Here is a 24,685-nt window from a genome sequence, read left to right as displayed (position 1 = left end):
CCCCAGCCTTCAAAATGGCGCCAATTTGTCTCTAGCGGCCCCAATCCGAGCCGAGCGCGGAGAGAAAAAAAAAAAAGCTGCCGTACGAGGAGCGGCAGCGCCCTCCGCCGGCCGGCTGCGGAGTCATGGGAAGAGGTGGAGGCCGCAAGCAGTCTCCTTGCTCAGCCTTTCCCAGCAGCTCGTTACTCCTAGTCATTGTCAGGCTGGAAGCCGAGCGTTTCTAAAGGTTAGAGCAGGGGGCTGAAAACCGGGAAAGCTAAAGGACAAATTCCGCTTTTCCCATTGTCTCTCCTTTTGACCTTGAGCAAGTCGCTTCATTCTTCATTACCTCAGGTAACAAGTTATATTGTAATTGCACGAAGGACAGGGAAATAGACCTCACCTGATTGTAAATTGTTTTGCGCATAGTATTGGAAAGAAGAGTCATTAAAAATCCCTCAAAATTCGTGAATTAATGAGTTCCCCGACTATTTTTTATGCAGCCACCAATCTACCTACTCACCCCCCTCCGATTTAATTAATGCACTGCCTCTACCCAGGCTAGTGTCCTACTGTGTACAGGACAGACTTGTCCTGCTTACGTAAGAGCAAGGTACATAACTACCCTGTTTTTCAATCTGTTCATTCACATGGGCAGAACTAGGAATTTAAAAGTTGAGTACAAGTGGTACAGTGCATCATTAACATCATCTTCAGCCTTGCACGCCTTCCCATTTCATTCTCTACTTTCCTTGTTGCTCCTTCCAGGATCTTGGCCATCACCCTCCCCCCACGGCCTCTGCACCTGCCCAACTACTACTCAGACTTTTATGCAATATGACCTCATTGTGGCAGTGGAAAATTCACATGTTCTCAGAAGATGGGGTGATTGATAGATATAATCATTCCTTCTTCCCCATCCTCATCAGATCCTCTCTCTAAAGTTCCATCCCTTCCAGAGATCTTCCTCTCTTTACCTCTGGGTCAGCAGGTCCCCTCTCTTAAGGTCTGCATCTCTCACCCTCCCAATTTATCCCTTCTCTCTCACCTACTCCAGCCCTTGTCACATTTGCCAGTTGATTGATCCTATCATCCTCCTCTCTCTAATCCCTTCTCCCATTGCATTCTCCCTCTCATCTTTTACCTTCCAGCCTCATCTCCACCCCTCCAAGCCTTCTCTCATATTCCCATTTCCTTTTATATTCCCCAGTTGATGTCATTCCCTCTCATTCTCCAAACATTCTATGGGCCAAGGGCAGTGGTAACATTTTGCTTTGGGCCCTAGCCAAAAGGTGAATGACAATAGTGGCAGACTGATGACAGGGACAACATTTTTCTCTTGCTTAGGTTCGATGGTTAGTGAGGATAGAGGAGCAGTGGCAGTCCCCACTGAACCCTGAACACCCACCCCTCCCCTTCTTTCATGCTCGGTCCAAAGCCTGACGTGATCTGCAAACAGCAGGAGCATTAGTAATTAAATTCACAGGCCCTACAAGACCCTGATCCCTCCATGAAGAGGGCTTCCTATTACTACAGAAAATCATGCAAGGGTTGTGCCACTACAGGGTCTATGAGTGTGTGCACATTCACAGGCCTCATGCTGCCTTCCACTATTAATGCTGCTGATGACACCAAAAGAATGCTGCCATTTGAGGTACTTGTGACCCCCAGCTGAAGGTTATGTAACCCTATTTAGCGTCCCGATCCATAGTTTGGGGGAGCCCTGCCATACCCCATCCTTTCTCTCTGCATCCTCCTCATTCACCCCCTGTCCCAGATTCTTCTCCAACTTCCTTTCTTAACAGAACTGTAGCAGAAAAAGACCAAAATGGCCTATCCAGATACTGCACTAAGCTTATGAGTGCTGTAACTATTATTCCATGTAGGCTACTCACTTGCCTTTCTTGATAACATGATGCAAACATTTCAATGTGGTCTGGGTTGAACCTCTGCTCCATATAGGTTAGCCCAGTGTTTTGTTTCCACCTTCTTGCCAATAAGGGATCCTCTGTGTTTATCCCACACTTTTATTTAATTCTGCTAAATGTTTTCTTGTCCCTCAAATATCTCTGTCTCCTACCTATAACATACAACCAACCATGGGCCACTGCTTTATGGTCAGCATCCTGTACCTCTTGGTCCCGGGCCTGGTAGAGTGTCCCGTGATCCAATAAATTATTATTATACAATAAATTAGCAGCTTTTTCAGCTTGCCAACACTGTAGTCCTGCAATTGCCCTGGTGATGTCATCATTGAAGGCCTTTGAATTGGAAAATAAAAAACTAAATGGAGAGTCTATCACTTAGCTGATCAAATATATTAATATGTAGTAAGACCATCAAATTGAGGTGCTGGACTGCATTGACTTGGCATACGACAAGTCCAAATGTAGCATCTTGGATTATAATCATTGGTCATAAGATCCCTAATAATGAAAAATGATTTTTCAAAATTTTTTTAAGGTTTTTATACTTGCACTTAAAAATCAATAATGGCACAAGCAATCTTAGAAAAATAACACTTATCTGGCAAGGATCTCAGCTGATGTCAAAAACAAGGTATCAAGGCTATGTAACACTGTATGGTAATGAAACAGTCCACTGTATATCTCAGGCAACTGTTAATCCTGATACTGAGTCAGCATTTTGAAAGTCCCATTTCTGCTTCAGAGGTATCAAAATCTTCTTGAAACAGAAAAAGCCTTTCATATATCCCGAAATACTATTCCTCTCCAGACCTGTGAAAAATCTACAATTCATTTATAATTCTCTCCTTTATCTTGTATAACGCTATTGCTTCTACTTTTCACAATGTATTTTCCTATCATTTTTGTTATATGTGAACCGATGTGATAACTGTTGTTGAACATCGGTATACAAAAAAATAACAAATAAAATAAATAAATTCCAGAAATGATAAATCGCAACTGAGTTACTCGCTCCCAGCAAACGCAACTCACCGACCGATGGCAATGAAATACTCAATGTTCAATCTTTCTTCTCGTGTCTTGTCCTCTGCTGAATCTTCGGTTCTTCAACTTGGTCTGTCTTTTTTCCCCTCGATTAGTTTCGATATGTTTTCAATTCATATATACTTATTTCGTTTCTTCCGGTTGCTGAAATTAAAACTGGTTTGTTTTTTTTGCAAGTTCTCCTACCACACAAGACTGCTCAATTCTTGCTTGCAAATCTCATTGGATACCCCCTGGACCTGCTGACTTGATTTGAAATGCATGAATCATTTCAAATGCATGAAATGATTCATGCATTTGAACTTTTGATCTTACATGATTTTGCATCTTTATCCTCCTCATCACATTTCCATTTCCATAATTTATCTAAATCTCATTTTTCAGCATTACGATTCTTACAACAAGGCCCTGATATCACCATTAAACCAGCTGATAAAGGCGGCAGTATAATTGTCTTGGATACCACTGCCTACATCGCTGAGGTACATAGACAATTATCTAACACCGCATTCTATTTACCTCTACCCCAAGACCCTACGCTTCGGATATAGTGGTCAGGGTCGTTCTCAGCCAGCATTCCAGCAAGGGAACCCTACTACCTTGCTCCTACTTCTCTCGCAAGTTCACACCAGCCGAGAGAAATTACGGCATTGGAGATAAGGAGCTATTGGCCATTAAGATGGCCTTCGAGGAATGGCGACAATGGCTTGAGGGGGGCGCAACACTCCATTACGGTTTTTACTGATCATAAAAACTTAGAATACCTCAGTCAAGCTCAACGCCTGAACCCACGCCAGGCCCGGTCGTCGCTGTTCTTCAGCCGTTTCAATTTCACCCTGCAATACCACCCAGCAGCCAAAACGCCAGAGCAGATGCCCTATCCAGGGCTTACGAAACAGAGGATGACCCCACAATGCCTCAGTACATTATGGATTTGGCACAAGTCCTCCTAAAAGCCACCCAGTTGGTACCCATAGGGAAGACAGTGGTACCTCTCCGCCTCTGATGGAAAGTCCTAGCTTGGGCTCACGAGTCCCCTTCCGCCGGCCATCCCAGCAGGGCACATACCCTCAAACCTTTACACTGCTACTGGTGGCCACAGCTTGAACGTGACGTCTGGGCTTACACAGACTCATGCACCACCTGCGCCCAGCAGAAACCCTTGCCCGGGCACCCCTGGAGTCCCACATCTCTGTGGATTTCATTGTGGATCTGCCTCCGTCTGCTGGGAATCAAGTAATCTGGGTAGTCATCGATAGGTTTTCAAAGATGGCACATTTCGCATTACCCAAGTTACCCACGGCACCAGAGCTCGCCCAGCTGTTTACACAGCATATATTCCGCTCCGCGGCCTGCCGCAACACACAGCATTCAACCGAGGATCCCAGTTCACGGCCAGATTCTGGTGCTGATTATGCAAGACGTTCAGGGTACAATTGGACTTCACTAAAGCATATCACCCTCAAGGCAATGGACGAGCCGAGCGAACCAACCGAGCTTTGAAAACATTCCTCCGCTCATTTGTCAACGAGAGGCAAGACAACTGGTCCAACCTGCTCCCTTGGGCGGAGTTCTCTCACAATCTGCACACCCATGCGGTAACCCAAGCCTCACCTTTCCAACTGATCTTTGGTCGACAACTGACTCCACCATTACCCGTGCCACTCTCTGTACACTCACCAGCAGCCCAATTCACCGCTCAACAGCTCCACTCCCTCTGGATCAGCACCCAGACAACCTTAAACGAGCGGCCGAAGCAGCCAAAAGAGGGACCAATAAACACCGCCGTCCAACTCCCCTCTTCAACATGGGAGATCGGGTTTGGCTAAGCACCCGCCATATTTGCCAAGTACATCAGACCCTTCACGGTGACGGAGCGCCTGGGTCCAGTAACTTACTGCTTATGTCTACCCTCAACTCTGAAAATACATAACACATTTCATGTTTCTCTCTTGAAACCACTGGTACTCTCCTGGCCTCACCACAAACCACCAGAGCCACCGGAGCTTGTGTCAGAGGAAGACCAGATATACCAAGTCAAAGAGATTCTAGATGTGCGTCGCCACCTTAGAGACTTGGGAGTACCTGATTGCCTGGGAAGGATTTGGGCTGGAGAACACCTGGGAGCCCACGTCGAACATCCTGGATAAGACACTCCTCCAACAGTTCCATCTAGCTCATCCCAAAAAACCAGGTCCTTTTAAAAGGGGGCGTTAAGGGGGGGGGGGGGTACTGTTGAGATTCCCCCTACTTCTCATAGGTACCCACGCAGCCCTGGACGGTGCCGGCTCCTTCCCTGCACGTGTTGCCTTAGGCGCGCGCAGCGTCTCTTTCCTCCCCTTAAAGGGGCCGAGGTGGGAAACTTCTCCACAGCCCTGGGAGATGACGTCACTGTGCCAGGCTATTTAAACCCAGCTTAGACAGCCACACCTTGCCTTGGCAACAGGTCCTGCTAGTTCCTACTCCCAGCCTGTGTTCCAGTTCATGTTCCTTTTCCTGCGTTCCAGTTCGTCTTCGTTCCTGTGTCTTCGTCCTGTCTCCTCTCCACTCGTGCTTGGACTGACTTCCTGGTTTTGACTTCTGCTTGACTTTTGGACTCCACTTCCTCGCTGCCTGCCCTGACCTCTGGCCTGTTTCATCGTTTTGTCTCTTCGCTGCCTGCCCTGACCTCTGGTCCGTTCCTGGTCATGCCTGTCAGCCTCGACTCAGTCTGCCTGATGCCGCCTTGCCTACCTCTAGGCACCTCTGCGGGAGTGATCTGCACCTAAGTCCTGCTGGCCCCGGCACCCAAGGGCTCAACCTGAGGGGAACATGGGCTGGTAAAGGTGAAGCTCCTATTGGGTCGTCATCATCTGTACCACCTCCCGACGATGAGGATCACTGGGGGCTTGCCCTTGGTGGAGACTCCACCCTCGTCGCGGCTCAAGGGTCCACAGGCGCAACAGGTTAACACTCACCTGCTAAAATTTTCCAAGATTTCTCTTCCATAGTGGCATCTAAGAGGAAAGAATTTACACCGGTGTGTTCCCTACTAGCTAAAAAACAAGTGCAGTTCACGCTACAGTATGCAGCAAGACTAAGGATTTGGCATGATAATAAAGTACATGTGTTTGAATCTCATGCTGCAGCGACTCAATTCGTGGAGGCATTGGAATCTACTTGAAGTTGGATATAGAGCATTTGGTACTTATGCACCATTTTTGTTTATCCTTCTGTGGTTTTGTGGTCAAAATTATGGAGTTCTATCCCATCTGGTGGGTCACTTACGTTTTGGCTGGGAGGCACCTTCCTTTCTTTTCATATACAGTTTATTTACCTATGGCAATATTTTGATGGTTTCCCGGGAGGTTGGAAGTTATGGGGCCTAACGGTGAGCGCCCATACTCCAACAGTGACAGTGACTAATGGGTTATTCAAGCAGTATAACAGTTTCAGTTTTTACTGTGATCATGTTATAATTACTGGCTTTGCCCTAATTTCGATTTTGTTTTATGCTAGAGCTGTTGCGGTTCTGGCAGCGAGCACCGCAGCCAGGCCCTTACCTCCGGGTTCCCGGACCTGCTCCCGCTTCCAGAGGCCTGGTTGGCGGCCTGGTTGGCGGCATCCCCGCTGGGGCTGTGCCGCTGCAAGCCATCCCATGGATGCCTGGCTCCTAGGCGCGTGACGCGCGCGCCACTTGGGCACTTTTCTAGGCCATTTCCCACCAGTGGTGACTCCGCCCAACTTCTGACGTCAGACTCCGTGGCCTTGATAAGCCGGCCGTGGCCATCCAGTCTTTGCCTTGCAACGGGTTAGCCTCCTGGTTTCCTGTTGCACTGTGCCCCGGAGTGACTCGCCTTGCTTCGTCGCTCCGTTCCTGCTACAGTACCTGCTGGTTCCTGCTCACCTGCTACAGTACCTGCCGGTTCCTGCTCTCTTGCTACAGTACCTGCTGGTTCGTGCCTGCCTGCTCTGTACCGGTTTGGTTCCTGCCAGCCTGCTACAGTACCCGGTTGGCCCCAGTCCGCCTGCTACAGTTCTTGCCTGGTTCCAGAACCTGAATCCTGCTACAGCTCCTGCCTGGTCCCAGTACCCGGTGCCTGCCACAGTTCCCGCCTGGTTCCAGTACCCGAGTCTCGCTACAGTTCCTGTCTGGTTCCAGAACCCGAACCCAGTTACAGTATTGCTACTGTCTTAGTCTGGTTCCAGTTACCTGTCCTGATCCACAACCCGCCTAAGTCCCAGCGGCTGGGCCCCTACGGGCTCCTCCCGGGGGGGCTTCGGCTTCCAAGGGTGAAGCCACCTAAGTCCCAGCGGTTGGGCTCCTACGGGCTCCTCCCGGGGGAGTACCAGCTTCCAGGGTGAAGAGCATCTACGTTCTGCCTGAACATCTGCCTCCCGGCCTGCTACTCACTAGAGACTTTAGCCATCTTTCCCCGTCTCCAGCAGGTCGGCCCAAGGGTCCACTAAATAGAGACTCCCATAACAAGAGCTGTTTTGTTGGGTAGCTGCGCATGCTGTTTCTGTTGCTCCGTGGATATTGTGGTCAATGTTGGGGTTTTTTTGTATTTTTTCTCTGCTATCATTATATGGGGCAAGCTACCCGAATACACACAAATGATTCTGGCTCTTCTATCGAAGAGCTTTAGTGTGACTGGTATAGTAATTTGGGGATAGGGAGTTGGGAAGAAGTGGAGTTGGGGTTATGGGTTGGGGGTGGGCAGTCGGCTGGAACTTATTTTATTATTAGCCTTCCTCATGCTAGTAGATGCTTATGTTTACACTTTTCCTCATTCAGTATTTATTATACAAGGAGCGATATTCTTATTTGCAGGGCTCCTCTTGTTGTCTTTTGTTTCCTGAAGAAGACAAATGGCTAAGCAAGTGCGTTATATGACTTGGAATGTTTCGGGAATGGGTTGCCCTGTTAAGCGAGAGAAAATCTTATCTCATCTAAGACGGTTTAAAGGGGAAATTATTTTTCTTCAGGAAACACATATGTCCGATAAAGAGCATGAAAAGCTGTTTAAAGGTTGTTTTTCTCGGGTTTTTTTTCCTCTGGGACCACTAGAAACAAGGGGGTGGTGATTCTGATGCACTCTCAGGTATTTTTTAAGCCTTTGAATTCCTGGAAAGTTAAAGATGGTTGAATTATTATGGTAAAAGGGGTTCTGTTTGGGAAGGACGTTATCTTAATATCTACCTATGCTCCTAATCAATATGACCATTCCTATTTTGCCAACATAGTGGCAGGCTGTGTAACTCTGAGAGGAGGAATAGTGCTTCTGAGAGGGGACTTGAATTGTGTTGTGGATCCTGACTTAGACCGGTGCTCATCCACTAAAATTTCTATATTAGGGAAACATAAAGGGGTTCAATTCCTTTGTGCTAGTCTCTCTTTAGCGGATATTTGTAGAGCCTTGCACCCGAATGAAAAGGGTTTCACACTTTACGCTAAGGTCCACTCATCAAAATCTAGAATAGACTACCTTCTTTTTTCCGAGTCCCTTTTAATGCAGTGTCCACTGCTGACATAGGGCACCTGATTATCTCAGATCATTGCCCATTTTTCTGCAACCTGGAGATTTTGGGAGGTCCTCCTGGCCCATTTCAATGGCACGTGTCAGAATAGGTAAGCCTGGATTAGGATTTCCATACTTTCCTGACCTAAAAATGGCAGCATTATGAGGAGACCAATAGTTTGCACCGTTATGATGCTGGTCTATTTTGGGAAATTGCTAAAGTGGTCCTTAGGGGGGGGGGGGGATGATATGAGTTTTATAGCATTTTTAAGTGGAAATCTAGGAATAAAAACATTGTAGCTCTTGGGAAACAATTGACGTACTATAAAGACCAGTGGAATAAAACCCAGTTGTCATTATGGAAGGACAAATTTCTTTCTACTCAGCATGTTCTGAATGATTTAATCCCTCAAAAGACTAAAGATTCTCTTTTCATGTTCCGCTAAAAATTATTTCTTTATGAAATAAGCCAGGGCGACTTTTATCAAAGTTGACTAAAACTCAACGTCCTTCGCAGGAAAGATGGGTCGATGGCTACTTTGACTCTCCAAATAGAAGTTTTTAGAGACTATTATCAAACTTTATATAGTTCTGAAAACTCTGATACAGATAATCAGGGTACTTTTCTTCATAATTTGGATCTGCCCAAGCTGACCCCAGACTAACTGGATGGTTTGTATAGGACCTTTGTAGGTCTTGAAGTAGCTTGTGTTATTAAGGAGTTAAAGCTTCATAAATCACCAGGCCCTGATGGCCTCAAGTCCTTATTTTTTTAAATTTTGCAACCTAATATTATGCCTTCTCTTGTGGCTTTATTTAATACTATGGTGAAGGAAAAACGAATTCCAAATTCTAGGTCAGATGCGGCCATTATAGTGCTAACCAAAATGGGGAGAGATTTGGCTGATCAAGGTTCTATAGACCTATCTCCCTTCGAAACCAAGACATTAAAATCTTTGCCAAAGTTCTTGCCAACAGACTTAAAAATCTCCTGCTGGGGCTTATATCCCCTGAACAAACTGGCTTTGTAATGGGTTGCAAACCAAATGCTAATATCAGATGCTTATTTTTAGCATTAGAATAACCATCCAGTTGATCCATTACCAATCAGTTTTGACACAGAAAAAGCCTTCGATAGGGTGGAATGGCCCATCTATTCAAATCTTTGGAAACATTTGGATTTCAAGGTTTTTTTCTGAGTGCCATTAGACTTTTTATATTTACAGCCAAGGGCTCACATAAATGTTGTTAATTTTTCCTCTCCCACCTTTGCATGGCAGAGAGGTACGAGACAGGGATGTCCCTTATCTCTCTTGCTCTATATTCTTTCCCTGAAACTTTTAATTCATAAGTTGAAACGATTAAGGGGGTGGTAGTGGGTCCCCATGAATTGAAGTTATTGCTTTTCGTGGATGACATGTTCCTGGTCTTGACAAATGCAAGATCTGCTCTTCCCAAAGTCTTGGAACATATGAGAATTTTTGGCAGTTTCTCGGGTTTAAAGTTAAACCTTCAGAAGTCAAAGGCTTTGGATATTATGGGTAGTTTGAGATCCACTTGACCCCAATTCCCTTTGAGTTGGGCATCAGACACTATTAAATATTTAGGTATTAAAGTCCATAGATTTCCCAGTCAATGGTACCCCCTCAATATTCAACCTTTACTTCAAGAATTTAAACACAAACTGTCTAGCTGTCTGCATTTCCCATTATCCTTAGTGGGCTCATTAGCTCTTACTAAAATGATTCTTATACTCAAAATCCTGTCTCTAATGCAAATGGCACTGTTTATAATCACTAGTAAAGATCTCAGGATTTTGCGACATCTATTTACCCAGTTTTTCTGGCATAGCCGCAAGGCATATCATATCCTAAAAAACATTGTAACCAAATTCTATCTAATCCAATATTCAGAGAGATACACTTTAGCTATTTTATATTTTGTGAATTGGACTTTCATACCACACCGCGGATACAGAGCATAGCTTTTACTCAGTATTTTCACCGCTCAGGGTCACTTTTAATCATCTGTCCATATCCACCCAATTTTTAGAAACTATTTTTAAATTTTTGTAAAAATATTTTTTTAGCGTTTTGAATGAAAACACAACTGCGGTACTTCTCCTTAGTTAGAATCCAGAGTCCGACATGATATCACATTTCGCGTCCTGCTGCCTCAGGGACCCTCCAGATACATGGTTGTCCACGAAAAGTTATAGCATTCCTCAAAAGGAGTCAGAATAAATCTTTTAAATCCTCTTCAAATGCTACCACCATTTTAGCATTCGTGCTGTTTGGAGCCGCAAGGCATGACAGAAATTCTCGGTGTTAACACCTGGAGAGGAAGGTGGCTTGGTGTTCACGGATTTGCGCAAATACAATCTTGCTTGTTTATTGCTAATTTTCTGAGACTGGTTGTGCCCCTTGTCACTCGGATCATATGTGGAGAGTGAGTTTGTTCGCCCTCTTAGTTTGCAATATGTCCTCCACGTTCACTCTGAAGACCTCCCACCCCACTTAATGAGTTCATTACTAATTCATGCGATGTGGATGACTTGGAAAATATTTCGAATGCAGATGGATTTAAATTGCCAGAAATCTCTCTGCTTACCTCTTGTAGGAAACCCACACTTCTCACCGGGTGGGGGGGGGAGGGGGATTTTTTCCTTTTTACACAACCAAGGGCTGATAATTATTGCTTCTTTCATTGAACTGCGACTGAAAGTGATGCACTCCTTCAAGTATTGCTTAGAGCATTTGCATTTTACACAGAAAGACTTTTTATTATATTTGCAAATTCGCAGCTATGTTAGACAGCTATTGTCCGAAGGTTTAGATACTATTGTAAACAGAGCATTTTCAGCATTTTCTTGGTTTAATATCTACATCTTCTCTATCCCAACTTTATAAATTTCTGCATAATACCAACTAAAATGTGTATAGAATGCTGGCAGCAAGATGGGCACAGGACTTAGGACTCCCTATAACAATGGAAGATCTTGCTGCTAGCAATTTTTTGATTGGACAGGTTATGAAAGGGGTCCTTTTTATGGGAAATACATTTTAAATTTTTGCATAGGATGATTTTTTGGCCCAATAAAGCCTTTGCAGCTCATATAGCTGAGATTAGTAGCTGTTTGAAATATTCCTGCCCATCTGCTTCACTATTCTATTGTCTATGGGACTGTTCAGTAGTATACTCCTTTTGGGAATCTGTCCGTATGTTTTTTGAACCTCTACAAGTTTCTCTATCCTCTTGATCCTCAATCTTCTGTCTTTTAGGGTTAACTGTGGACTCTGGGGGTCAGATAAATGATCATCTTTTGTTGCTGATAAAGGGCTGTTTAGCTTCCCTACGTTTAATTTTGCAGTACTGGCTGCAGCCCGCTAGTCCTTCTTTGGAAATGTGGAAACTGTCCTTTCTGGATCTTTACTTGCTTGAAACGATGGCGAAGTCAGACTTGGAGAAGGCATAGGATCGCATTCAATGCATTTGGCGTCCCTTTGTCCAACATCTTGCTCTGCAAAGGGACTGTAGGACTTTGGAATAACCATTTTCTTATCATTTTTTTCTTTCTCCTTTCTTTTGGAGTTTTGGAGCTATGAGGAAGTCAATGAAAATCTGGTTAGGGTAGGAGGGAAGGGTCAGGGAGAGATGCTTATTTCGTTTTGTATTCTCCATTATATGGTCTGTTAATTGAAATGTGGATCCAGATCTTCTTGTATGCTGTTTTGTGGTTTGCATATGTTGGATCTATTGCTAAACTAATACAAATTTCAAACAAAAAAACATTCATGGAGAATTTTCCAACTTTAATGCAAGCAAATTGTACTCTGGGCTGTATGCCAAGAGAATACATTACATCTATAGAATACTGTAGAAAAGTGAACTTGCACATTGTACCTCACAGTGTGCGAGTTACAAGATATAAAGTTATCAATCAAAACATTCAAGGAAATAACCAGCCTCTCCTTGTCCTCCACTGTAGCCATATCTTAGGTACGGTCAGCTGAATATTCCCCCTTTGTTTACAGCACAGCTCTTCACTTGAGTACGTCATTCTCCTCAGTCACAGTCAAAGCATCTGGCACTGACCATCTAGGCATTGTATCCACAAATGATGCACACCTTGCACCGATTCAAATAGCCTCATTTCCTAGCGTGTAGCCAGATGGACTCAGAACAAGTGGGTATAGTGTGCTCGTGCTAGCAGTTGGAGACGGATCTGACGTCAGCACGGGTACATATACCCCCACAGGAAGTGAAGCAATTCAGTAATTTCCGTCTCCAAAGCAGTTTGGAGAGCCTGCATGCTCGCTGAGCGTGTTTTCCAATACTACTTTCTACTTTCTACATTCTAACTTACTAAATTTCTACAGACGACGAGCCCCGCACTCGTGCGGTGATACCCTCGGGTCCCTCCCCCAGTTGAGTTTCCCGGGGTGATTTCCGTGATCCCTCGGAGGTCTAGGCCTCAGTCCCGGCGTGGACTTAGCCCCGAGCGAGACGAGTTGCCCATCTTGCTGCCAGCATTCTATACACATTTTAGTTGGTATTATGCAGAAATTTATAAAGTTGGGATAGAGAAGATGTAGATATTAAACCAAGCGGGTGCATTTCCTCAAGCGCGGCGGTGAAGGTATTTCCCCTCTCCCCCCGCAGCTGGAGACCGCCCGGGTTCCAGCCGGGAAGCGCCGTGGATCAGGTAAGGCGTACATCTCTTATTTTTTGGTCTCCGAGGTACGAGGATCGGCGGCGTTGCCCGCATGCGGCACGCCGTGGAGGTCGCCATTTTGTCGGCCTTGTTCAGGTATTGAGCGCCCATGATAGGCGCCTGTTGATGAGCGTATATTGCTGACCGCATATTATTGAGCGCATATTGTATATTATTGAGCGTATATTGCTGACCGCATATTATTGAGCGCATATTGTATATTATTGCGCGTATATTGCTGACCGCGTATTATTGAGCGCATATTGTTGAGCGCATATTGTTGAGCGCATATTATTATTGAGCGATATTCTTGGCTGCATAAGCGCTGGCGCCCTGCATTCGCAAGCCGCGATGGAACATTTAAACGCCCCGGCGTCTCCTGTGGCGGCGCCTCCTGATTCCGGCGTGAAAGCTCTAGGCCTCTGCTCAGCATGCCAGCTTAGAGCCACGCAGAGCGAGGAGCAAGACTCCCTTTGTGCCCAATGTGAGGAGGCCGTGGGAGCCTTGGGCCAGGACCAGTCTCAACCGAGGTTTGTCGACAGTTCCCCAGGGGCCACCCCGGACTTAGCGGGCAGTCTCGAACAACCAGGGATCCCAGGGGACCTGGTACCCAGACGGCTAGAGACCGCTTCCATTTCCTGGGTGGATTTGTTTAAAGGGATCCATGCCTTTGTACAGATGCAGTCAGCTTCCCAGCCTGCTGCTGCTCCGGCTGACCCTGCCCCTGGGCCTTCTCGCCCTTATCGCGGGCACCCGCCTCCGGGCAGCCCGGCTCATGCGGACCCTGATGTTTCAGAGGACGAGTCTGAACCCCCCGAGGAGGGGGAACTTCCCTCGGGGATTGAGCCATATCGAACTATGAGGCGGTTCTTCCCAAGGAAGATCTCTCCGACCTGGTTTCTCAGTGCCTGACGGAGTTGGCTATTCCTGGCCCCAGCACTATGGAGACAGCTATGCAGAAACCCGTGCTGGAAGGTCTTCGTCCTACAGCCCGCCATTTTCCCTTCCTGCAAGCAGCACAACAACTGATAGATTTGGAGTGGACTGCGCCAGAGGCCTCATTCAAAGGGGGTCGGGACCTGACAGGCATGTACCCCCTGGACCCGGCAATCAAGGAGATGCTGGCGTGCCCTCAGGTGGACGCCTTGGTTTGCGCTGTGGTCAAGCGCACTACCATTCCAGTTGAGGGGGGGGGGGGGCGGCCCTCAAGGAGCCTCATGACCGGCGACTGGACGCCATCCTGAAACAGACCTTTGAGGTGGCAGCTCTATCTTTGCGGATCGCAACCTGCTGCACAGTGGTGACGCATTCCTGTTTGTCACAGGTCAGGAACAATGCTCCGGCAGCGGACATGGAGTCAGCTCTCTCGTTCCTCACGGATGCCGCATCCGACCTAGTCCGTACAACAGCCAAGTGGGGTCTCATCCTCCGTAGCAGCCAGGAGGCAGCTCTGGATACGGAACTGGTCAGCCGATGCTCCTTCTAAGACACGCCTCACCAGAATGCCCTTTAAGGGCTCTCTCCTGTTCGGCAGCGACCTTGATAAACTGGCCAGCACATGGGGCGCCTCTCCGGTACCTCGACTGCCGGAAGACAGGTTCAAAAGGAACCAGCGCGCCTTTCCGAGGCCATCCAGAGGCAGAAGCTCCCAACGCTTCATTCCCTATAGGACTCGCTACCAGGCACCTCGTCCTCAGGCCAGGAACCAGACCTTTCAGACCAAGCAGCATAAGAGGGGAGCCGGCTCGGGTTCAAGTCCTGGCCGCGCCTCCCAATGAAAATCACCCGATCCATCCGGGGGATGGAGCCATAGGGGGCAGGTTAACCCTCTTCTACCCCAGATGGGTCGAGATTACGGCGGACCAGTGGGTCCTCGCCATCATCCGAGAGGGCTATTATCTGGACTTCCATCACATCCCTCCGGACAGGTTTGTGGAATCCCCGTGTCCAATCCACAAGAAGGCAGCATTGGAAGCTACCCTGGCGAGGCTCCTGTCCTTGAAAGCCATAGTCCCAGTACCTGCATGGGAAAATGGATTCTGGACACTATTCCATTTATTTCATGGTACCCAAGAAAGAGGGCACTTTCCGGCCCGTATTGGACCTCAAGTCAGTCAACCGATACTTAAGGGTCCCGAGGTTTCACATGGAAACTCTGCGCTCAGTCAAGACCGCAGTACAGCCAGGGGAATTCCTCACGGCCTTGGACTTGTCAGAAGCCTACCTGCATATCCCGATCCATCGGGATCATCAGCGCTACCTACGCTTCAAGGTTCTGGGACGACACTTCCAATTCCGGGCTTTGCCCTTCGGGTTAGCCACAGCGCCGCGGACCTTCACCAAAGTGATCGTAGTGGTAGCAGCGGCGCTCAGACGGGAGGGAATTCTTGTCCATCCCTACCTAGACGATTGGCTGATCAGGGCGAAATCACGAGAGGAGAGCCATCGGGCAGCCAACAGAGTGATCGCCCTTCTGGAAAGCCTGGGATGGGTAGTCAAGCTAAACAAGAGTTGCTACAGCCTTCCCAATCACTGGAATACCTGGGAGTCCAGTTCGACACCCAGGCAGACAGTCAGCCTCACCACCAAGAGAAGGTTAAAACTCCAGATGTGTCTACGGTCCTTGATGGGAGCCAGCCGGCCCATAGCTTGGGATTATCTGCAGGTTCTCGGTCTCATGGCATCCACCCTGGAAGTGGTACCCTGGGCAAGAGCTCATATGAGACCTCTACAACGCTCCCTGCTCTCTCGATGGAGCCCCCGCTTCCGGAATTACTCCGTGCATCTACCTCTACCAGCCAGAGTGCGGACCCAGCTACGGTGGTGGTTGCAATCCAACCACACGAGCAGGGGATCGAAGATGTCCTCCCCCACGTGGATTCTGCTCACCACAGATGGCAGCCTGAGCGGATGGGGAGCACACTGCGAAGAACTCACCGCCCAAGGGCGGTGGAACAGAGAAGAGTTAGGGTGGAACATCAACAGTCTAGAAGCACGGGCAGTCCGGTTAGCCTGCCTGCAATTTGCTCACAGACTGCGGAACAGGGCAGTCAGAGTGATGTCCAACAACGCCACCACAGTGGCATACATCAACCGTCAGGGCGGAACCAGAAGCCGACAGGTGTCCCTAGAGATAGCCCCGCTGATGGCTTGGGCAGAGGTGAATCTCCAGGACATCTCCGCCGTCCACATTGCCGGAAGGGACAACACCGCGGCAGACTTCCTCAGCAGGGAAAGCCTAAATTCGGGAGAATGGCAGCTGTCCTCCACAGCTTCCCAGATGATTGTGGATCAGTGGGGGACTCCGGACATGGACCTACTAGCGGACAGGTCCAATGCTCAAGTACCCAGATACTTCAGCCGCAAGCAAGATCCGTTCTCTCACAGGATCGATGCCCTGGTTCAGCCATGGCCTCCAGGGACTCTGCTGTATGCCTTTCCTCCGTGGCCCCTGCTGGGCGCCCTTATACACAAGATTCAGAATAACAAGGGCCTAGTTCTTCTAGTGGCACCAGACTGGCCAAGAAGACCCTGGTACACGGACATGAGAAGACTACTGGCAGGGGAGCCCCTTCCCCTACCTCCTCTCAGGGACCTGCTACGTCAGGGTCCCATCCTCCACGAGGATCCGGCTCAGTTCTCTCTTACGGTCTGGCCATTGAGAGGGCTAGGCTGAAGAAAAGAGGTTACTCGGAGCCGGTGATAGATACACTCCTCCGAGCTTGCAGGTTTTCCACATCCCTCACCTACGTAAGGATCTGGAGAGTATTTGAAGCCTGGTGCGACACTCATGGCGCCAATCCACATGCGACCACAATCCCTATTGTTTTGGATATCCTGCAGGATGGGCTTCAGAAGGGTCTCTCCCTCAGCTCCATCAAGGTCCAGGTGGCTGCGCTGTCTTGCTACGGTCCCCGGAGGGATGGCAAGACTATTGCCATGCACCCAGATGTTTCCCGCTTCCTGAAAGGAGTCAAGCACATTCGTCCGCCACTGAAGTGGCCAGTGCCCCTGTGGAACCTCAACATAGTTTTGGGTTTCCTCGCGGGATCCACCTTCATACCCCTTCGGGGCCTGTCTCTCCGTTCTCTAACTTTGAAGATGGTGTTCTTGCTGGCTGTGTGTTCAGCACGCCGCATTTCGGAACTACAAGCGCTGTCCTGCCGTGATCCCTTTCTTAGAATCACTCCAGAGGCTATCCATCTTCGCACAGTTCCATCCTTCTTGCCTAAGATAGTCTCACAGTTTCACCTCAACCAAACCATATCCTTGCCAACCACGGCGGGTTTGAAGAAATCAGAAGAAGGGCGTTTGCTACGCCATCTTGACATCGGCAGATTGCTGCCCAGATATCTGGAAATGACAGAAGCAGTACGAAAGACGGACCATCTGTTCGTCCTTCACAGCGGGAAGAAACAAGGAGAAGCGGCCTCTCGGCCCACCATCGCCCGCTGGATTAAAGAAGTTATCAGAGCAGCCTACGTAGAGGCCGGGAAGTCACCACCTCTACAAGTCAAGGCTCATTCTACTACAGCCCAAGCAGCATCTTGGGCAGAATCTAGGATGCTGTCACCCGCAGAGATATGTAAAGCGGCGACATGGTCCTCCCTCCATACCTTCTCCAGGTTTTATCGTCTGGATGTCCAGGCCAGGGAGGACACAGCATTTGCGAGGGCGGTCCTATGCGGTCCTCGGGCAGCCTCCCGCCCGCTTCGGGAGTAGCTTTTGTACATCCCACTTGTTCTGAGTCCATCTGGCTACACGCTAGGAAATGTTGAGATTACTTACCTGATAATCTCGTTTTCCTTAGTGTAGACAGATGGACTCAGCATCCCGCCCGGCTGCCGGTATACATGGGTTTCACCGATTCAAGCTAGGCCATGTCATTTTCTTGCATAAGAGCGTCCCCTTTGCCAGGTATCGACGCCTTCCGGTTGGGAACGCTGGCCGTCTCCAGCTACTATCAATCGGTCAGGGGAATCCTGTTTCACTAATTATTGATCGTCAGTACACATATATCCATAACAGCTTTTGCAAGGAAGATTACTGAATTGCTTCACTTCCTGTGGGGGTATATGTACCCGTGCTGACGTCAGATCCGTCTCCAACTGCTAGCACGAGCACACTATACCCACTTGTTCTGAGTCCATCTGTCTACACTATGGAAAACGAGATTATCAGGTAAGTAATCTCAACATTTTTCCATCGTGCCATATTTTTAATTTTGCCGGATAGACTAGCGCAAATATGATTTGCTTCTTCACTAAAGCAGTGCACTTGGCAGAGAACTCTCTCCTCTTCGCTGCCATTGCTGCCGAAAAGTCCTGAAAAAGCAAGATTTTTTTTCCCTTGAAACTCCAAAGTACGCCACTTACTAAACTGTCGTAGAATCTCTGCCTTGTTTGCAAAATTCAAAATGCAGGCTATTTCCACTCTCGGCTTCAGCAGATTGTCTCGTCGCTACCCCAATCTGTGTGCCCTCTCCACCTGCAAACGGCCTTGCAGATCCAACAGTCCCAACGCTCCTGGCAGCCAGGTTTCAATGGTCAGACATAAATCTTTCAGGTCGATACAGTAAAGTGTGCTCCGTCGGAGCGCACTGTCAGCCTGCTCTGGACGCGTGTTTTCCCTTACCCCTTATTCAGTAAGGGGAGGAAAACACGCGGCCCACCCGCGGCACCTAATAGCGCCCTCAACATGCAAATGCATGTTGATGGCCCTATTAGGTATGCACGCGGGATCCAGTAAGTAAAATGTGCAGCCAAGCCGCACATTTTACTCTAAGAAATTAGCGCCGACCTTTGGGTCGGCGCTAATTTCTTCCGGCGCCAGGAAAGTGCACAGAAAAGCAGTAAAAACTGCTTTTCTGTGCACCCTCCGACTTAATATCATAGCGATATTAAGTCGGAGGTCCCCAAAAGTAAAAAAAAGTAAAAAATAAAAAAATAAATAAAATTTGAATTTGGCCCGCGGCTGTCGGGCCGAAAACCGGACGCTCAATTTTGCCGGCGTCCGGTTTCCGAGCCCGTGGCTGTCAGCGGGCTCGAGAACCGACGCCGGCAAATTGAGCGTCGGCTGTCAAACCCGCTGACAGCTGCCGCTCCAGGCCAAAAGGAGGCGCTAGGGACGCGCTAGTGTCCCTAGCGCCTCCTTTCCCTCGTTTGCACCGCGTCGCCTAATTTGCATGCTGGAGCATACTGGATAACTCGCACCGGCAAAGGGCCGGTGCGTGCGCCGGGAGAGCGGGCGTTCGTCCGCTCTCCCGCCGTTTTAAAGTATCGGGCTGTTTGTTAGGTAGCGATTCCAAGAGGCCAACAAGTCAAATATTATTCCATCTGGAGCTGTTTTCTAAGTCCTCTAACTTTTCTGTTTTCTTTGCCATGGACTTTTCCATCTTTGTAATTTTTAGCTGCAGCGTGTTTACCTCCTCTTCACTGCTGCTAATTCGTGCCTCCGCCATGACCATCCTGCTATTAAAAGCCTCAAGGGAGTGCTGAATTGTCTGCATGCTAGTCATTAGGGAATCTAATTTCTAATCTATTTTCTTCTTGATCACCTGCACCACGGCCTCCGTTAAAGTGGAAAATCATATGCTCAGGCTGCCCTACTCCTCCTCACCACGCAAGTATGCCATCTTAGTGCCATACTGTTTTTTCTTAGTGGACATTTCCACTATCAAAGTTAACTGACAGTGCTACAGCCGTTTGCCATGCTCAGGGAATAAGTTTAAATCAGCGGCGCCCTGGTACCGCAGCAAAAACAATTAAGTAGGGGAGTGGTACATGGAGCTACGCAGACTTGCGTCCATTTTGCCACATCACGTGATCTCCCTGCAAATTTTTATTGCTAATTCATCCAGAATATTTCTAGATTTATGCCCTGCTGACATCCTTGTTACAAAAACCTGCAAATTTTCAATAGACTACTGAGGTTTATTGATGTTTTTAGCCAAAAAAACATTCTTCAAAAATTGGAAGAAGGATCCATCTGAAGAAAATAGACTAAGCATAAGCATTGTCAAGTTAAGTGTAAAACATTGATAAGACAAGCGAAAAGAGAATTTGAAATGAAGATGGCCATAGAGGCAAAAACTCATAATAAAATCTTTTTTAAATATATCCAAACCAAGAAATCTGTGAGGGATTTGGTTGGACCATTAGATAGCCAAGGAGTTAAAGGGGCTCTTAGGGAAGATAAGGCCATTGCAGAAAGACTAAATGAATTCTTTGCCTCTGTGTTTACTAATGAGGATGTTCGGGAGATACCCGTTCTGGAGATGGTTTTCAAGGGTGATGAGTTAGATGAACTGAACCAAATCACTGTGAACCTGGAAGATGTAGTAGGCCAGATTGACAAATTAAAGAGTAGCAAATCACCTGGACCAGATGGTATGTATCCCAGGGTTCTAAAGGAACTAAAAAATGAAATTTCAGATCTATTTGTTAAAATTTGTAACCTATCATTAAAATCATCCAGTGTACCTGAAGACTGGAAGGTGGCCAATGTAACCCCAATATTTTAAAAGGGCTCCAGGGGCGATTCAGGAAACTATAGACCAGTGAGCCAGACTTCAGTGCTGTGAAAAATAGTTGAAACTATTCTAAAGATCAAAATCACAGAGCATATGGAAAGACATGTTTAATAGAACACAGTCAACATGGGAAGTCTTGCCTCACAAATCTACTTCATTTTTTTTGAAGAGGTAATAAACATGTGGAAAAAGGTGAACCGGTAGATATAATGTATTTGGATTTTCAGAAGGTGCTTGGCAAAGTCCCTCATGAGAGGCTTCTAAGAAAACTAAAAAGTCATGGGATAGGAGGCAATGTCCTTTCGTGGATTACAAACTGGTTAAAAGACAGGAAACAGAGAGTAGGATTAAATGGTCAATTTTCTCAGTGGAAAAGGATAATCAGTTGAGTGCCTCAGGGATCTGTACTTGGACCGATGCTTTTCTGTTATGAATCCTGCTGCCCGTGGGTCCCCCCCGCGAGCAGGCACTCACCCCATGCTGCTTCTGTTTCACCGACGCGGCAGGACGCCGCCGTCAGCCCTCCCATGCGGCTGGAGCCGCGGACTTTTGCATAGGCCGCCGGCGCGCACAAAGCCCCGGGATGCGCGTAAGTCCCGGGGCTTCGTAAAAGGGGTGGGAGGGGGCTTGCCCAAGGGGCGTGTCCGGTGGCAGGGGCGGTCCGGGGGCGTGGTGTCGGTCCGGGGGCGGGCCGGGAGGGCGGTCCCGAGTCCCCCGGCACTGTGGCCTGTGCCGGAGGATGCCGGGGCGGCGCCACAAGTTACGCCTGCTTCAAGCAGGCGTAACTTGCCCAACAAAGGTAGGGCTGGGGGGGTGGGGTAGGGCTGGGGGGTGGGGTAGATAGGGGAAGGGAGGGGAAGGTGGGGGGACGCGGAGGGAACTGAGGCAGGCTACGCGGCTCAGCGCACGCAGGCTGCCGATTTTGCGCAGCCTTGCACGCGCCGACCCAGGATTTTATAAGATACGCGCAGCTACGCACGTATCTTATAAAATCTGGTGTACTTTTGTTCGCGCGTGCGTATGTTTTGAAGATCTACCTCAGCGGGTGTAACATAAGGGTGCTTTGAAAAGGTTTTTCTATGAAGCCAGACTATCATTTATATCATTTATTTATTTATTTATATACCATCACTCTGAACGTTCCTTCATGACAGTTCACAGTAAAAAGTAATATAAACTATATACAAAATATAATATATCACAATTAAAAATTAAACAAATCATAAAATATCCGTCTATTAGTTTGATAGCAATGAAGTTATAAAGATAATTACAGCAATGAATGTGTACCAATCAGGCTTGTAGGAATAGAGATTGCACTGATCAGATTTGTAGGAATAGCCAAGGCTGTTGAAATGCTAAAAAGTATGTTAAACATCAAAAAGTATGTTAAGGGTCAGCACTGAGTGCTGTTTCTGCCTTCTGGGTTCAATTTATAAGAAATTATATGACATAAGAACCCAGTCTCATTAACAATATGAGGTAGAATTATAATACCAAAATTTTAGGGAAACACTAGTATCCAAATGAAAATCACACTAAGACTAGTGTAATAACTTTTAATAATCATTCAGATTCTACTTTCAGATTAATAATGTCTTGAAAACATGCTCTAGAAAAATGTTTCAATTTTAAATTTTGAATATTTAATTTTTTGAATTTTGAATTTCTTGAGAGGACAGGACCTCAGCACTGGTAGAAAATGTATGCAACTGAATTCAAAACCAGTAAATGTAATCATGGTCAAAAACCTCTCAATATTTTTATTAATGTTATTTAAAATTCCTTATCCTCATTCAGTTTATAAAATATCTTTTTTCTCTGTGTGTGTAATGTCCATAAGCAAAAGGCAAACTATTTTTCTTAATGCATCTAGCAAAATTGTTTCTTGGAAATCTGAACCATTTAGAAATAATGCCCATTAAACTTCAAGTTTGACTTATCTGAATAACTTTTCAACTGTGTATGATCCTTTGCATGTGTCGATTTTTTTGCATCCTTTTGTATGTCGGGAAACGCCAGCATTGACAATGTTTTGCTAACTCTGCATCAGGGCTCTCAATTTAATTCAAAGAATACACATTAGTAAATGCATTAAATTCCTCTTTCTTTTACTTAAAAAATCAGATAATACTCACAACTTTTGTTTTCTTTTTCTCTTTTTAAAGTCACCATATAGTCTTGACAGATTGGGCTCAGTAAAAATCAACATGGCAGTGCTGTATTTTAACGTACTGTTGTCCTATTTTTAAACCAATCAGGTCTCTTACATCTTCCTTCATGACTCACTTTTAAAAAAGTAATTTAGTGACAGCTGTCAATCATTCTTAATTATCTTATATCAAGTATTTAATTGAACTGTGCCGTCTTCAGAAACTCAATTTAAATTAAACTATTCCATTCGATTCTGCTATTAAGACCAAACGGTTCCTCCGATTGTAATTTAAATATCCAATATTGTTCTCTCTTGTACAACAACCATTCACGATCTCCTTCTCTTCTATGTTGGTCCACTGAATCAACCACAAACAATCTCAGATGTTCAACCCGATGTTTTTCTTTTATGAAATGTGATACCATTGGTGCATTTTCTCTTTGATTTCGTAAACAACTTTTGTGCTCCCCAATCCGTTGTTTAAATGCTCTCTTTGTCTGACCCACATAGATTTTACAACAAGGGCACACAATTACATATACTACCTAGCAAGTTGAACAGGTCATAAAATGTTGCAATTTATAATTTCGCTCTATAGTTGGACAAGTAAAATCTTGAATCTGCAATGTTTGATCACAGATGGTATAGTGGCCACATTTGTAATGACCCCCGATCTTCTTTTTATCAATTGTGGAAATATCATCTCTCTTTTTATCTGGTAACAGGGCTGGACACAAAATTTCTTTTAAATTTCTGCTTCTTGAGAATACCATCCTGAATTCTAATTCTTTGAACCCAGGTATCATCTTTACTAAGTGCCAATTCAAACGAATTATATTTATAATTTTTTTTATGTTGGTGAGTATTTTGTCACAAACGTTGCTGTCTCGGGATCTTCTTTCTTTTCTTTAGAAACTAAGGGGCAGATTTTTTAAAAATACACGAGTGCGTACTTTTGTTCGCGCACCAGGCGTGAACAAAAGTACGCTGGATTTTATAAGATACGCGCGTAGCCGCGCGTATCTTATAAAATCCGGGGTCGGCGCGCACAAGGGGGTGCACATTTGTGCAACCTGCGCGCGCCGAGCCCAGCACGGCCTGCCTGTTCCCTCAGAGGCCGCTCCGATTTCGGAGCGGCCTCTGAGGGAACTTTTCTTCGCCCTCCCCCCACCTTCCCCTCCCTTATCTACCCCCCCGGCCCTATCTAAACCCCCCCTACCTTTGTCGGCAAAGTTACGCCTGCTTTCAGCGTAACTTTGTGCGCGTCGGCCGGCAGCCCTGCTCTGTCCTCCGGTCCCGGGGGCTGGTCCGGAGGCCTCGACCATGCCCCCGGGCCGGCGCCATGCCCCCCGGGCCCGCCCCCGAAACACCGCGTCGTTTCGGGAACACCCCCGGACACGCCCCCTCCCTCCCCTTTTCGAAAGCCCCGGGACTTACGCGCGTCCCGGGGCTTTACGCACGCCGGTGGCCTATGCAAAATAGATGCGCGAGGGCCTTGCGTGCGTAAATCCGGAAGGATTTACGCGCGCAGGGCTTTTAAAATCCGCCCCTAATAGTGCATCCCGATCATAATACAGTGCATTTTTGAAACCTTCTCTGATGCATTTTTTTGGATAACCCCTTGCTTTAAATGCATCAATCAATTTGTTTGATTTTTCTCTATAAATATTTTTGTTGCTGCAATTACATCTGTATCTCAAAAATTGAGAGACCAGCAAGCTATTCTTCAATGGTAGCAGATGCGCACTGTCATAGTGCAACAAAGTATTTTCAAGACCTGAATAAAAAAAACCCTCAAGCCCAAAAGCACTCAAGGTAGCAAACATAAAATCC

The 24,685-nt window shown here is 46.9% G+C and overlaps 1 protein-coding gene across 1 annotated transcript in view; it reads left to right on the top strand.

Annotated features, from left to right (window-relative positions):
• Positions 1 to 133: 133 nt before the first annotated feature.
• The window catches only part of LOC115092117 (NEDD4-binding protein 2-like 2), a 314,632-nt gene continuing 290,080 nt past the window's right edge, over positions 134 to 24,685 (top strand). The window contains exon 1 of the mRNA XM_029602661.1: positions 134 to 333. The gene's annotated coding sequence lies outside the window, so the exon portion shown is untranslated. The remainder of the gene's footprint in view (positions 334 to 24,685) is intronic.

This window comes from Rhinatrema bivittatum, chromosome 5 (assembly GCF_901001135.1).
Source record: "Rhinatrema bivittatum chromosome 5, aRhiBiv1.1, whole genome shotgun sequence".
NCBI lineage: Eukaryota > Metazoa > Chordata > Amphibia > Gymnophiona > Rhinatrematidae > Rhinatrema > Rhinatrema bivittatum.
This window is presented reverse-complemented; position numbering and strand designations above follow the sequence as displayed.